Source organism: Pleurodeles waltl, chromosome 3_2 (assembly GCF_031143425.1).
Source record: "Pleurodeles waltl isolate 20211129_DDA chromosome 3_2, aPleWal1.hap1.20221129, whole genome shotgun sequence".
NCBI lineage: Eukaryota > Metazoa > Chordata > Amphibia > Caudata > Salamandridae > Pleurodeles > Pleurodeles waltl.
In genome coordinates this window covers 43,609,553-43,624,654 of record NC_090441.1, presented here as the reverse complement: position 1 = coordinate 43,624,654, position 15,102 = coordinate 43,609,553, and the positions used below count along the sequence as shown (strand labels likewise).

The 15,102-nt window shown below is 48.5% G+C and overlaps 1 long non-coding RNA gene across 1 annotated transcript in view; it reads left to right on the top strand.

Moving 5' to 3' along the window:
• The first annotated feature begins 1,965 nt into the window (after nt 1-1,965).
• The window catches only part of LOC138286747 (uncharacterized), a 93,329-nt gene continuing 80,192 nt past the window's right edge, over nt 1,966-15,102 (top strand). Inside the window, exon 1 of the long non-coding RNA XR_011202048.1 lies at nt 1,966-2,491. This is a non-coding gene — a long non-coding RNA (uncharacterized lncRNA). The remainder of the gene's footprint in view (nt 2,492-15,102) is intronic.

The following is a 15,102-nucleotide window of genomic DNA, read 5'->3' as shown; positions in this document are numbered from 1 at the left end:
CAGTGGGATGCAATTCCATTTGCGACCGCGTACGCGGTCGCAAATGGAGTCGCAGTTACCATCCACTTCAAGTGGATGGTAACCCACTCGCAAATTGGAAGGGGTCCCCATGGGACCCCTTCCACTTTGTGAATGCACCCAAAAATATTTTTTCAGGGCAGGGAGTGGTTCAAGGGACCACTCCCTGCCCTGAAAAAATACCGAAACTAAAGGTTTCAGTTTTTTTTTTAAGTGCAGCTCGTTTTCCTTTAAGGAAAACTGGCTACACTTAAAAAAAAAAACTGGTTGATTTAAAAAGCAGTCACGAACATGGAGGTCTGCTGACGTCAGCAGGCCTCCATGTTAGCGAGTGCCTATTCTCGCAATGGGGCCGCAATTTGCGACCCACCTCATGAATATTGATGAGGTGGGTCATTGCGACCCCATTGCGAGTCGCAGTCGGTGTCTGAGACACCGTACTGCACAGCAATTTGCGACTTGCAAATTGCGAGTCGCAGGGACTCGCAATTTGCAAGTCGCAAATTGCCAAGTTGCTACATCTGGCCCTAGGTGTGTTATCTGTAATCTCATTCACCTGCTCGATAGCAGAAGAGGACCTGATTTCCTGCAGGCAAATGGCCGTGTGCTCAATAGATTTTGCTATCTCAATTGCTTCTTGTAAATCAGGTTGTCTTTGGAGTAATTTCTCCTGTATCTTAATGTTATTCGTGCACCGAACTAATTGATCTCGAATGAGGGAGTCATTTAATTCTCCAAAATTACATAATAAACTTAGTCCTCTTAATGCAGCAACGTAACTGACTACATTCTCTTGTTTTCCTTGGACGCGAGAAAAAAACTTGTGGCGTTCAAGAACTACATTAATTCTATCTCCAAACTGTTTTTCAAGCTTTACATATGTGGTGACATACTCATCTTGCGCTTGCCCTTCAGGGATATGGGGTTCCGGTAGGGATTCATATATTTTTCTTCCATGGGTGCCCAAATTATGTAAAAGGATATGCTGTTTCCTAATTGGATTGAATTTATCCCCCCCAATAGCAATTAAATATGATTCAAATATTTGTATCCATTTTTTCCATGGCACATTCGGTTCCCCCATTTCATTCAAAAAAGGTACTGGTTGAGACATGCCTGCAGCTGCCATTTTACAGGAATTACTTATTGGTACAATCAAGTTTAACTTGAGATTAACTGTACAAATCAATACACAATTAACTGTATTTGTAAGTGAATATTCACGTTGTAGAGAAAAGAAAGTACACTGGAAAATCCTAAATTAAGTTTGGTTAACAGTAATAAATCAATAGACTCAGTAGTATGTACAAATATTTGCTTGAATATGTGTAATTGTGAAGACTGCCATTGGATTGTTAATTATAAACAGGGAAAGCTGTGCCTGTCAGCGTGCGAAGCGTAACAGGCTTCATCTCGTTATTTCTAGGTCAAGCTGTGCCTGTCAGCGTGCTTAACAGGCTTCGTTTGTACTTATTACCGGAGAGTTCCTGCTTTTCTGGGTTTTTCTCAGGTCCTGTTCAATCAGAACACTTGAGTCAATAAAATCTGCGTGCACTATGAAATTTCTATAAGCAGAAAATGCCGTTGTCTCTGAGCTCAGTGAACTAGTTTCAGAATGTGTACGATTGTGTGGAACGCCTTTCACCGCGCGTGCCACACTGACAGACTCGAAGAATTCTTTTCAGAGCCAGTTTAAAAAGCGTTCTCTAGTAAACTTCAGTTGCGGTTGTAATTAGAGCGGAATGCTCTCTCAGCGACGTGCGCACCGGCGCGTGCCACACTGACAGACTTAAAGAATTTTTCTCAGAGCCAGTTTAAAAAACGTTCGTTCTCCGGTTAAAAAAAAAATATGCTTACATGCTTAAATTGAAATCTGTGCGAGCCTGCCACCTGCTGTTGAAATTAGGCTAACACGTATCTCTAGTAAACTTCAGTTGCGATTGTAATTAGAGTGGAATGCTCTCTCAGCGACGCGCGCACTCGCGGAAAAGTTACCTCAGAACACTTCCAATAAAATGAAAGCAAGAAAACAATCGACTTGCTGAAGTGTCAGACGGAGTTCATACCGCTTGCTGTTCAGTCATATAATGCGGTTAAAAAGCACAGTCATTAAATACATTTACTTGTTAACATCATAGAGAGCACGCTTTTGTAACAGCTGTCAGCCGGATTGAGAGAAGAAAAATAATTTTCCTCAAATGTATAACGAAGAAATTCTAATTCACGAAGCCTCCAGACAGCAATTGAAGAATAATGAAAAGATAAACATCCTAGAGAGCACGCTTCTGTAACAACTGTCAGCCGGACTGAGAATAAAAATAATTTTCCTCAAATGTGTAACGACAAAATTCTAACTCACGAAGCCTCCAGACAGCAATTGAATAATAACGAAAAGAGGGGTGGAGATGGCGATGTCCCCTCACACACCAACTCGTCGCCAGTGATATAAAGACGGAGTCTGAAGAAAATTCAGGTGAGACTTTATTCCATCTCCAATGCTTCAACTGCCTATTCTCTTCACAGGTCTTCTCTCCAACCGTTCACGTCCCCTCACAGCCTACTCTTTGCCTCATTCCCAACATTCCGATCAACCCAAAATATAACACAGGGGGGAAAGGCACAAGGGAAATAACATTCCTATACATTGTTTACTCTAACACATATTTACACTAATATGCCACTATAAATATGTAATAAAGTAATACTATACTATTGTGATAAAAAATACTACACTAACTAACTACATCACAACACTATTGACTTGAGACTGTTGCAAAGGGGGCCACAGAAAAATGGCAGATCAAATCAGTAAAGCAGAGACCACATTAAGTGAACTAAAACTGAGCACTGAAGACTCCAGAAACAGGTGAGAGACCTAACTAAACAGCTAAGATTTATAGAGTGGAAGCACAGGCCTCAGAAAGCTGTGCCAGAAGCAGCAACATCCGAGTGGTGGGGCTTCCATAGAAAGTTGAGGGAAACTGCATGGTCTCCTTCTTGAAGCAATCGCTGGCGTAAATTGTAGCCTTGCGGAGCCAGCCTCCGTTCTGCACACTACAAAGAGTGTTGGCATTTCTGCCTCCGGCCAGGTCTCTCCCTTAGGCAGTTGTGGTAAGATTGCTGCACTACCAGGACCACTTGCTACAGAAGGTACAAGAGAATGATTGCTTCCCTGTTGATAACATCAGCATTTTAATAAACCTATATTTACCTCCTGCATGAAGGGTGGAGCGTTAAATGCTCTTAACGGATCAGTAAGCACCACTGAACTTGATAATTACCAAGACTACCTAGTTGTGGGGGAGGGGTCAACTGGAGTAAAGGGCAGAGATAGTGCTGAGCCATCCCATTGTTAGCTGTTTAATGGGAGTCTCTTTTTGGATACCAGGACCAGCATACAAACATCTGTTAAGTTAAATAGGGCCAGAGGGCAGCAGCGTTCCAGGCCAGGGAAGGGTTGTTGGTAAAGTTAATTGTTTAACAGTTAAGGAGGCCACATTTGTGGAAAACTGTACAGAGTGGGTTGGAGCCCCATTGTGCTCCTGTTTACGATTATATAGCATAGGTAGACCAGGTAGCACCAAACCTAGTTAAGGTATATAATACTGCAAGAAAAGATTGATGCCCAGACTGATACATGCTGATCAGTACATCCATGGGGTGCAAAATTGCAAACAATATCTGGAGGCCAATCCAAATTATACATCACTCATCAGATACCCACCCGAATGCCTCTTGAACCGAAAACTAGTGCACTGAGTTTATTGCACAAGAGAGATGCAAAGGAAGCGCTATCGTGTAGGGATTAGGGAATGGAGACCTTAGGAAAATTCTACAAATGGGGAACCCCTTGAGACTTCAGGGACTCCTTGGAGGGCTGTGGGCTAAAAGAGGGACACTTCTGCTTCATGGCTCAATCTGTGCTGCACCTCACAGGAGTTGGAAGACATGTCACAACGAGCCGGCTACACACTTTGGGGTCAGAAACCACTGATGTACCAGGCACTGGTGGGAAAGTCCAAACTCATTGCTCACTGGTCAGCCTAAGAGATAGATAAGCCTGTGACATTAATTAATAAAACAGCAACGAGGACCAGAGACGCATATTGGTTAATGCTCCAAGATATCCACAAATGCAAGATATCGATTAATACATCCATAGGATCTACATAACACCTAAAACAATAAGTAGTCGGTGCAGGAGCCTACGCAACATGCCTAAGATGTGGGGAGTTACATACAGATCACTAACATAAGGTACGGCGTAATCCTGGGATCTCTGATTTGTGGGCGGAAGTCTCTTATCTAATGAATGAGGCAACTGACAAGAACATTGAGGGGACATCAGGAGTTTGTATGCTCAAAGAAAGTCAGTAATAGACTTTTTGATATGGCCCTGGTCTTAGCAAACATCTGTTACAATGAACTGGAAGGCACCTGAAGGCCACAGAGTCACTCGTTGGAAGCGTAAGGTATTTACTTGGGTGGAATGTGAAAGTACCACCTTACACATGGATACTGGAAGATGGTTAAGGAAACCTGATCTTGCAAAGGCTGGGTACATCTTCCTGATTTCAGTCTCTGGAAATTAACCCACCAACATTCTCCCCTGCACTGATAGTAACACAAAGAGAATCGAATTGATACTGGACCCTGAAAGAAACAATTGATAGTCTGCATCTTGAAGAAGTTACAATCACGTGAAGTCGTATCTGTAGATGTACCCATAATGACCTAAGGTTGCTTATGTGTTTGTTAGAGACATCCTTATAAATTGCAATTCAGTGGTGACACCATAGGTGAGCTACTTTTTATTAATAATATTATTATTACTGCCCTCATGAAATAATATAAAAGATCATACTGCACCGAATGTGCTCTTAATGGTTGTTATGTGGTATAAATAATAATACATGTTCAACAAAAAGTCCTATCTCATCTCGACGGTAAATTGGCAAATCCGGTGGCCTAGCTTCCTATCCGCCCTTGTCAAGTTGGTAAGCTCCTGGTGTGCCATTTATGAGTTGCTTTGCCTGTTGCTTCAGTTTCCGTGGTGAAGGGACCATCTGTACCTAGTGTGTTAAATATACTGAAGTGGAGGTCTTTCAGGTGGTAAGTTAGTTTGACTGTTCGGAGTGCACTGTAGAAGTTCTAGGAATCAGTTTGGTTCATTCATTGGGTCTGTTTTAAGCTCTGGTAGGTGCTCTGGTTGGGTCTTCTTTGGAGAGCATGCGTTGTATTTGATGATGAAGGGAAGGAAGACTGCAGGGGAAGGGTCTGACGACAGCTGGGGCTGTATAGCTGCTTTGTTTCTTCAGTATTATCAGAAAATTCAAGAGAGAGAGAGATAGAGAGATAGAGAGAGTGAGAGAGAGAGAGACTCCTACTACTGGGGTTTCTGCTTGTTTTATCATTTAGGGACATAATTTACTATCCTGTGGACGTTACAACCCTGCTTTAATGAATCTGTGCCTTTAGTAATAGGCAGGGGCGGCTCCTCCGTAATAGCGGAGGTGCGAAACACCCCTCCTCAGTCAGGCAGTGACAAATAAACAAAATGGTAGTAAAATAACTTTGTTATAATTTTCTTTGCTACTGCCAGACTGAGCCATGCATGTCTAGGTCGGGGCCATAGGGAGGAGGAGTGGTGGGCACTGTAAAGTGCGCATGTCAGTTTGGCAGGCCGTCTTAGGACAGCCAAACCGAAACAAGCATTTGCAGTGCAACGGGTCTCGCGTTTGCTCGTGTTAGAGCTGATAGCGTTGTAAACTCCTAACCGGACTTTTCGCTGGTAATGAAACCTATTGGCAAAGTGCAATTATGTACGTAACCGGAAAAAGTGCAATTAACTGTGTAACAGGGTCGATATTATGTAAAGCGCTCGACTTTTGCAAATCGAGATCTCGCTGGGAAAATAGAGAAAAAGTAGTCCAGACGGGCCTCGCATGTTTTCTGTACTTGGTCGATGCGTTCGAGGAGGGCTATCCACTGGAAAAGGCATGACGTATGCATGCCTTCCATTAAAGAAATCAAGCAGATTCTGACAGGCAAGCCCACGAGCCAATAAAAGACACTGACGTGACATGGACAGGGCTCCGAGCCCTTTTTAATTCCTAAAGCGTCTTGCTTAGTGAAACGCATGCGCAAGAGCATGCGACGCTGGCTCGACCCTAAAAAATGGTAGTGGACATAATATTCGAGCTCGGCTGTTTGCTCTCCATTGATGCCTGCCTATGATTTCATTGAGGAGTGCTTCTGTTCTCATTCTCCAAAGGTGCATGACCTCATTTTCTTCTGCTTTCCACTATTTTGTATTTTTTTATTCCGACCTGTTCGTGTTTTTTCTGCTTTCCACTATTTGGCATTTTTATCACGGCCTGTCAATTTTCTTCTGCTTTCCACTATTTGCGATTTTTTATCCCAACCTATTCGTTTTTTACTTTCCACTATCTGGTATTTTTATCACGACTTGTTCGTTTTCTTCTGCTTTCCACTATCTGGTATTTTTATCACGACCTGTTCGTTTTCTTGTGCTTTTCACTATCTGGTATTTTTATCACGACCTGATCGTTTTCTTCTGCTTTCCACTATCTGGTATCTTTATCACGACCTGTTCGTTTTCTTCTGCTTTTCGCTGTTTGGTATTTAGTATCCCGGCCTGCACATTTTCTTCTGCCTCCTTCATTCTGCTGTTCTTTGGTTTCCTGCTCTTCCCCTTAACCTTCCTTTCGTTACTTTGTCACTTGCAGCTGTTTCTTCCCGTGCTCCCAGCTCTTGCTGACCCTCTTCTGTTTTATATCTGGAGTTACATCTACAGAGATGATCTTCTAGAATTATATTTTGCTCCACGTCTGACTTTTTTTCTGCACGATTTAGAGATTGCTGCTAAAGATTAGAGCTAATGTGTAAAACTGTTTTTGTGGAGCTTTGTGTGCGTTCCTGAAGGATTTTTGCCTGTTTTTGTCTTTTGCTCCGAGCTAAGGTGGTGGCAAAGCTTTACGTAAAAGCCAAGGCAGTAAATCATCTACAGAAGTATCTCCTGACATTAAGACTATGCACTAAAAACAGAGACTTAGCTATTCACGTGCACAAGGTACAGTGGCATTGGGGTCCACTTATCTCTCGTTATCGCCATATTTTACTACAAAATCCGCTTTCAGGAGGCCCATGTTCCTTTCTGGCGCTCGGGCCAATGACGTCACTGGTGCGCCACTGCCTCAATATCATCCCACAGTGTGTAGATTTAGGGCTGAATTTAAGAAAAGTGGCACTACATGCAATGCAGCGCCACATTCTTTGCGCTCCTTAGAGACCCCCTAACGCCACCATGTGTGCACCGTATTTAACATACGACACACCATGTTGGTAGGTAGGGAACTAGCGTCAACATTTTTGATGCTAGTTTGGCGCTTTGCCGGACTAGCGCCAAAATTGTTGACGCTAATCCTACAAAGCACATTGAGGCCCACTGAAAACAATGATGGGCCTCCTTTTCATGCCTGCTCTGAGCAGGCGTTAAAAATTCCATTAAAAATGGCGCAAAGAAATCTATTAAATTTAATTGTGCCACTTCTTCTGACCCCCTAACCGGGGAACACCCCCCTTGCATGCATTATGCCTTGCCCAGGCATAATGTGGTGCAAGGGGTTACAAAGTCGCACAATACATACATTGCACCATGTTGTAAATAGGGTGCAGCGGTTTTGCCATAATATCACCACATAAGCATTAAAAAATGACACTAATGTGGTGATATATGGCTCTAGGCCCTCTTAAATCCAGGCCTTAGTGTTATAAACTCAGATGGAACTATATTTTTGTAGATAATATGTTATACACAATATCTGTGACAACCAATATTGTGGCGATGATATTCTGGCACCATGCCTCGAAGGGTTGGCGGTTTCCCCTCTGCCTGTATTCAGCACCTAACCAAAAATGGATTTAAAAAACATTTTTTTCTCAACCTCTAAATGAGGCAGATGTCTTTGCTCCAAACCTCCCTGTAACGCACATTGGCCATGCACATCAATAGGTTGGGTGCAGGGTCTGGTCGCAGGGCAGGTCCTGCGCCCAACCTCCTATTAGCGCTCTACCATCAAAGCGTACGGCCTCTGGCCATGCGCAGCTTGCAGCTGGGCGCGGGGCTTGGTCACTGGCCCCCAACCCTCCCTTATGCTCCTCTCTGTGCTGTTTCTTCTCTTCGCCTCGACTACACCTCTCAGTTTCCTTTGCTACCGAATGCCTGTATGTTTTTTTCTCAATAAGATTCGCATATAGGTCCTCATTACAACCCTGGCGGTCTGTGATAAAGCAGCGGTAATACCGCCAACAGGCTGGCGGTAAAATAAATGGGATCACGACCACAGCGGAAACCGCCAACATAAACAGCCACTTTAACACACCGACCGCCACAGCGGTAGCAACAAACACTAAAGTGGTCACTGCCAACAGACAGGCGTAAAACAATGTACCGCCCACCCTATCGCTTTTCCGGGGTGGTACCAACGCCATCCAAAGCACGGCGGAAACAGGACTTGGAAGGGAAACCACTCACCTCTCGACAATCCACAAAGAACCAGGACGCCATGGAGCCCGAGCTGCAGGTCCTGCTGATGCTGGTCTACCTCCTCATACACGACGGATATCACACGCAGCGGCGACGACCACGGTGAGTACTGCACCTAGCACACACCCCCACCCTCACCCACAACACCATACACACAAAAACATGCATCAACAGTACATTTACACCCCGTTACCACCTGGAAGAACGCAGGGACAAAAGCAATTGAGTTCAAACTGTGATATTTTGAAGTATGCTGATATGGTTAACGATTAGAAAAACAGTATATACAAATATTTACAATATGTACAGAAGGCCATACACTGTCCTTTGCAAATGTCCGTGGCCCACTGGGCCAAAAATCATGGGCGAAGCCCACACTTGACTCCTGCCTCAAAACGAAGAGAACACTGCAGGGGCATCAGGTCATAAACACACAGGCACCTCAAGGGGAAGGGGGGGCACCTCAGCCGGAAGATGGTACTACGCCACTGCTCCTGCAGGGGGCTACATACCCACAGCAATGTCCTGGGGAGTGCAAAGCCACAGTCGCTCAAGTCTCTCAAGTGGGTGGTTTGCCCACTGCTTGGTCCTGGGGAGCGCAAAGCCACAGTCTCTCAAGTCTCTCAAGTGGGTGGTCTGCCCACTGCTTGCTCCTGGGGAGTGCAAAGCCAGTCTCTCAAGTGGATGGCTTCTCCACTGGTTCTGGAGAGGGCCTTGTGCCCAGTGTGGTTCATTCTGCTAAGGAGGGGCTGAGTGGATGCCTTCTTCCACTGGTTCTGGAGGGGACCTTGTGCTCAGTGTGCTTCATTCTGCTAAGGAGGGGCTGAGTGGATGCCTTCTTCCACTGGTTCTGGAGGGGGTCTTGTGCCCAGTCTGCTTCATCCTGCCCAGGAGGGGCTGAGTGGATGCCTTCTTCCACTGGCTCTGGAGGGGACCTTATGCCCAGTCTGCTTCATCCTGCCAAGGATAGGGTGAGTGGATGCATTTCTCCACTGGTTCTGGAGGGGGCCTTGTGTCCAGTCTGCTTCATCCTGCCAAGGATAGTGATAGTGGATGCATTTCTCCAGTGGTTCTGGAGGGGGCCTTCTGCCCAGTCTGCTTCATTCTGCCAAGGATAGGGTGAGTGGATGCATTTCTCCACTGGTTCTGGAGGGGGCCTTGTGCCCAGTCTGCTTCATCCTGCCAAGGATAGTGATAGAGGATGCATTTCTCTACTGGTTCTGGAGGGGGCATTGTGCCCAGTGATGCTGCACTTGGGGTGTGGCAGTTCACATTCCCTCCCCTGGGTGTCTGAGGCACGAGATTTGCAGGGAACAGGTAGCATGATACTCCATGGAGGCAGGGCCAGACTCCATCCTGCGGCGACTAAGGCTGCTAACTGGTGGTAGTGCCGGTGCTGGTGGGGGTGCTTCAAGTGGTGGTGGGAGGCTCCAGCAGCCTCAGACGGCTGCCCACTGGGATGCTGCTGCTGACAGTTGTTGTGGCACCGGCTGGGCATGTGGCGGTGCAGGCAGCGGTGCATGCAGTGGTGCAGATGGCGGTGCAGGTGGCGGTGCAGGCGGCGGTGCCCGCGGCGGTGGTTGCCGCGGTACAGGTTGCGGGGTTGTCGGTACTGATGGTGGGCACCAGTCCCTCACCTGGAGCCTCCGAGGCCTGAAGTGCCTTTCCTTGGGTTTTCTTCTTCTTCCCCACCTTGGCAGATGCTGCTGGGACCTTGGCACTGGCAGCTTGAGTTTTCGAGGAGGCCTTGCTGGGTGGGTCGTGTTCCTTGGCCGTGCTGCATGCTGGCCCCTTCTTCACCTTGGCAGGTGGTGGAATGGGTTGGTCCTTTGCAGGTGTCGGTGGCACACTGGCTGCCCTGACGTGTGCCCCTTTTGATCCTCTGGGACTTGCAGGTACCACAGCGTCCACCGACTTGGTGGCTGAGGTGCTGGCCTGAGATCTGGACACCCTGGCCCCAGGGGAAGGACGGGGGGGGGAGGTGTAGGGAAGAGGTCAATGTTTGCCAGGGAAAGTTTTTTAGACACACTGCAACGGGAAGATGGAGAGGGTTTGGGAATGGAAGAAGAGGGAGTGGTTGTAGGAAGTGTACGTCTGCTGAGTTTGGGTGAAGGTGCATGGGCTGGATGCTGTTGTGAGGTGGATGGCTGTTGGGTGGGTGTGTGCTTGCGTTTGTGTACTTTGGGAGGAGGGGTCACAGACACACTGGGAGAGGACACAGGGGATGTGTGCATGGTTGTGGGGGCTGCTCGTGAGGGCTGTGTGTTGATGTGTGTGCTGGTGATGGAGGTAGTGGATGAAGATGTAGTGCATGCAGGTGTGAGTGTAACGCTACTGGGAGGGAGGTGGACGAGGAGGAGGAGGGGGACACGGTGGAGGCAGTGGATGTTGGTGTGTTTGCATGGGCATGGTGCTTGTGTGAGTGCCTGTGAGATGAAGTGTGGTGCTTATGTTTGCCTGAGCCACTTTTGTGTGGTGATTTGGGTGCATACTGGTCTGAAGGTGTGCTTGGGATAGGCTGCGGTAGAGGGGATTGGGTCTGTGTAGTGGAAGTTGGAGCGGGAAGGCTGGACACAGGGACAATGGCTGCCATCAGTGCTGAGGCCAGAGCCTGAAATGCTCTCTGTTGGGCCGCCACGCCAGAGTGAATGCCCTCCAGGTATGCATTTGTTTGTTGCAAATACCTCTCGACACCCTGGATGGCATTCAGAATGGTTGACTGCCCAACAGTGAGGGATCTCAGGAGGTCAATAGCCTCCTAAGTGAGGGCAGCAGGGCTGAAAGGGGCAGGGCCTGAGGTGCCTGGGGCGAAGGAAAGGCCCACCCTCCTGGGTGAGCGGGCACGGGAAACATGCTGAGGAACTGCTGGGAGGGCGGTGCTGGTAGGGGGGGTGTCGGCTGTACCTGTTGTTGGGGTGGCCACGGAGGTGTCTGCCACCGCCAGGGAGCTTCCATCGGAGGAGGAGTCGCTGTCAATGGTCTCCCCTCCTGTCCCCGTCGTGGAGCTCCCCTAGCCCTCGGTCCCACTGGTGCCTTCACCCTCAGTGGATTCGGCCTCCAGGCCCATGTGGGATGCAGCTCCCTCCGTCGCAGGTGCCTCTGCTCCTCCGCCAGATGATGCTAATGCACACAAGGACAGGGTGACAAAACATAAAAGGGGGGGGAAGAGACAGAGGATACACTTGGTCAATGCTAGCAACACCACTAACGTTGGCGTACACAACACACAGGGAGCCGCCCTATGGACTAGGCCAAGCACAACCATTTACTGAGACAGTCACCAGCACCTGGGTTACAATGCCTAACACCAGCATCTGTACACCTGAAACCCACAGGACCCTGCACAGCAGTAGATGGCCACTTACACCAGTGGGATAGGAGTGCGCCAGAGCCTGCACCACAACAGCGACCTACCCTGCCATGATCGCCGTGGCCTAGGGGCACCCACAGCCCACATCCCCCACTCAGCCACCTCCTAAAGTGCACAAAGTCAGCTTTCAGAATCTGTACTCACCCCCTTGTGGCTGCTGTGATGCCCTCAAGCGCCTATCAAGCGCCCATCCAACTCCGGATAGGCCACGCCAGGATGCAGAACATCAGGGGGGTCATAGTGGGACGGGCACCCCTTCACGTTGGGATGCCAGCACCAGCTGGGCCTCCGCTGTTTTCTTGGTCCAGCAGGAAAGGTCCTCTCATCTCTTACGGCAGTAGGTGCTCCGCCTGTGGTAGACCCCTAGGGTCCGCACCTCCCTGGCGATGGCACGTCAAATACCCTTTTTCTGGTGGGCGCTGACCTGGAGGGGAAAGACAGCAGAAAAGGAAATTACTCACCCGCCCGGACCGTCATACTCATTGCCCACCAGTTGCCAACCATGCCCTGACACACATACACTGACCACCTCTCATGCAGCACTCAGGCCAGGACGCCTCAGCACCCCCCAACATGTGGCTTACATCCACACCACTCCAAACATGCATTACCCACACATCATGCTCACAGTGTACTCACCTGTTTGTCTGGAGGACCGTAGAGTAATGTGTACTGGGGTAGGACCCCATCCACCAGTTTCTCCAACTCCTCCGCAGTGAAGGCAGGGGCCCTTTCCCCAGACACATGAACCATTGTCGCTTCCAGACACAGGTCACAGCAGCACTTGCAGTGTAGGCCCTCTCCTGTTGACGGTCAGGTAGCAAGTGAGTGAATAGTTAGAAAATGGTGGTGATGTCTGCGGCGGTGCGTACCGTCACCGCCTGCGTACATCGCCATTGGTTCCTGGAACCCATAGAGCCTAATAATAACCAATGTGAATCTGCGCGGCGGTCATAGACTGCCTACTGCGACGGCGCACAACGCCAGCGCTCTTACCTCATTTCCACTTGTCCCTCCTCACAGGTAAGGCAGCCGCCATTTCAGGGGGCACAGGGCATGGCACCTAACTGCGTCACAGCAGACATTGGCACAGCAACTGACTCTCGACTTCACATACTGCTTCTGTAAAGTAAATTCAGCAACATTAGTGCAATCTATGTGGAAATATGACCCTCTGCTCACTATTCTCTTCCATTGGCTACAACCGCTGAGGCAGATTATGAGATGGTGGCATCCTCTGGTGTACAGACCCCTGGTGGACCTGTCGACAATGGAGTGCAGACACATTATCATCACATACAGATTTGATCGTGCCACAATCCAAGAACTGTGTGCCCAATTGGGGCCAGACATGATGTCAGCTATCCGCCAGCCCATAGGTATCCCCCCTCTAGTGCAGGTCCTGTCAGTGCTCCATTTCCTGGCAAGTTGTTTCTTTCAAACTACAGTGGCCATGACATCAAGGATGTCTCAGCCCCTGTTCTCCAATGTGTTGACCAGAGTGTTGACTGCCCTACTCAAACACATGCACAGCTACATCGTGTTCCCCCAGGTGGATGATTTGGCCACAGTGAAGGCTTACCTTTATGCCCTAGGACATATCCCCAACATCATTGGTGCCATTGATGGTACACATGTAGCATTCCTCCCCTCCCTCCCCCCTGGAGAACTGAACAGGTTTACAGGAATAGAAAAAGCTATCACTTGATGAATGTGCAGATGGTGTGTTTGGCGGACCAGTATATCTCCCATGTGAATGCCAAATATCCTGGCTCTGTGCATGATGCATTTATTTTGAGGATAGCAGCATCCCATATGTGATGGGCCAACTCCAGAGGCACCGGGTGTGGCTAATAGGTAAGCCAAAGGTCCCCACCGAGTATAAGTTGGTGTCTGGGTATGGGACAAGGGCAGAGGAACGTTACAATGAAGCACATGGGTGTACAAGTAGGATAATTGAGAGAACCTTTGGCCTCCTGAAGGCCAGGTTCCGGTGCCTCCATCTGACAGGTGGCTCCCTGTACTACTCACCTAAGAAGGTGTGCCAGATCATCGTTATATGTTGCATGTTGCACAACCTGGCCTTGAGACGCCAGATGCCTTTTCTGCAGGAGCATGTGCCTGGAGATGGTCTTGTGGCAGCGGTGGAGCCTGTGGACAGAGAGGAAGAGGAGGCAGAGGAAGAAGATGTTGACAACAGAACAGATATAATACAGCAGTACTTCCAGTGACACACAGGTAAGACACTGTAACTTCACTTAACATTTCATTAATCTGTTGGACATTGTACATGGCAGCCTCTTCCCCTATGTCTATGGCCACTGACTGTTCCCTTTGGATTCTCTATTTTCAGATCTGTGTTCCCCATTCTGGCTCCTGCTATATGTACTGCTGCCTACCAACGGTCATCCTGCAGTATATTTCACTGTACATGTACGTTGCAATGCTTTGAGAATGTTGTAGTACTACATTTGAGATTCATCACACTGACTCCAGTATGGTATTTGTTTCAAGGGTGTTTATTTATGTTCTAATAAGTATAGGGGTATGTTCAAGGGGCTGGGGTGATGGTGGAGGAATGTCCAGTTAGAGTCCAGTCTCTTGGCATCACAGGTGCATTGTCCAAGGGGGCATAGGAAGGGGAGCAATGGCAGTTCAAGGTGAACAGGGTGACAGAGTGGGACAGAAGGGTGACTATCGGGAGAGTCCTATTTCCTGGTGGGGGTCTTGGCAATGTTCTCTGTCTTCTGCCTGGATTGCAGGTCTCGTTTGCGGGGTGTTTCTCCTTCTGCAGGGGGTGGGGTGCTGGTGGCCTGTTGTTCCTGTGGTGGGGCCTCCTGTCCACTAGCACCGGCGGAGGGAGAACGCTGCTCCTTGGTTTGGCTAGTGTCAGGCACCCTTTGTTGTGCCACTGCCTCCCTCATGGTGTTGCCCATGTCAGCCAGCATCCCTACAATGGTGACCAGGATGGTGGAGATTTTTGTTAAGTCCTCCCTGATCCCCAGGTACTGTCCCTCCCGCAGCCGCTGGCTCTCCTACAACTTGGCCAGTACCTGGCCCATGGTCTCCTTGGAATGGTGGTATGCTCCCAGGATGTTTAAGAGTGCCTTGGGGAGAGTGGGTTCCCTAGGCCTGTCCTCCCCCT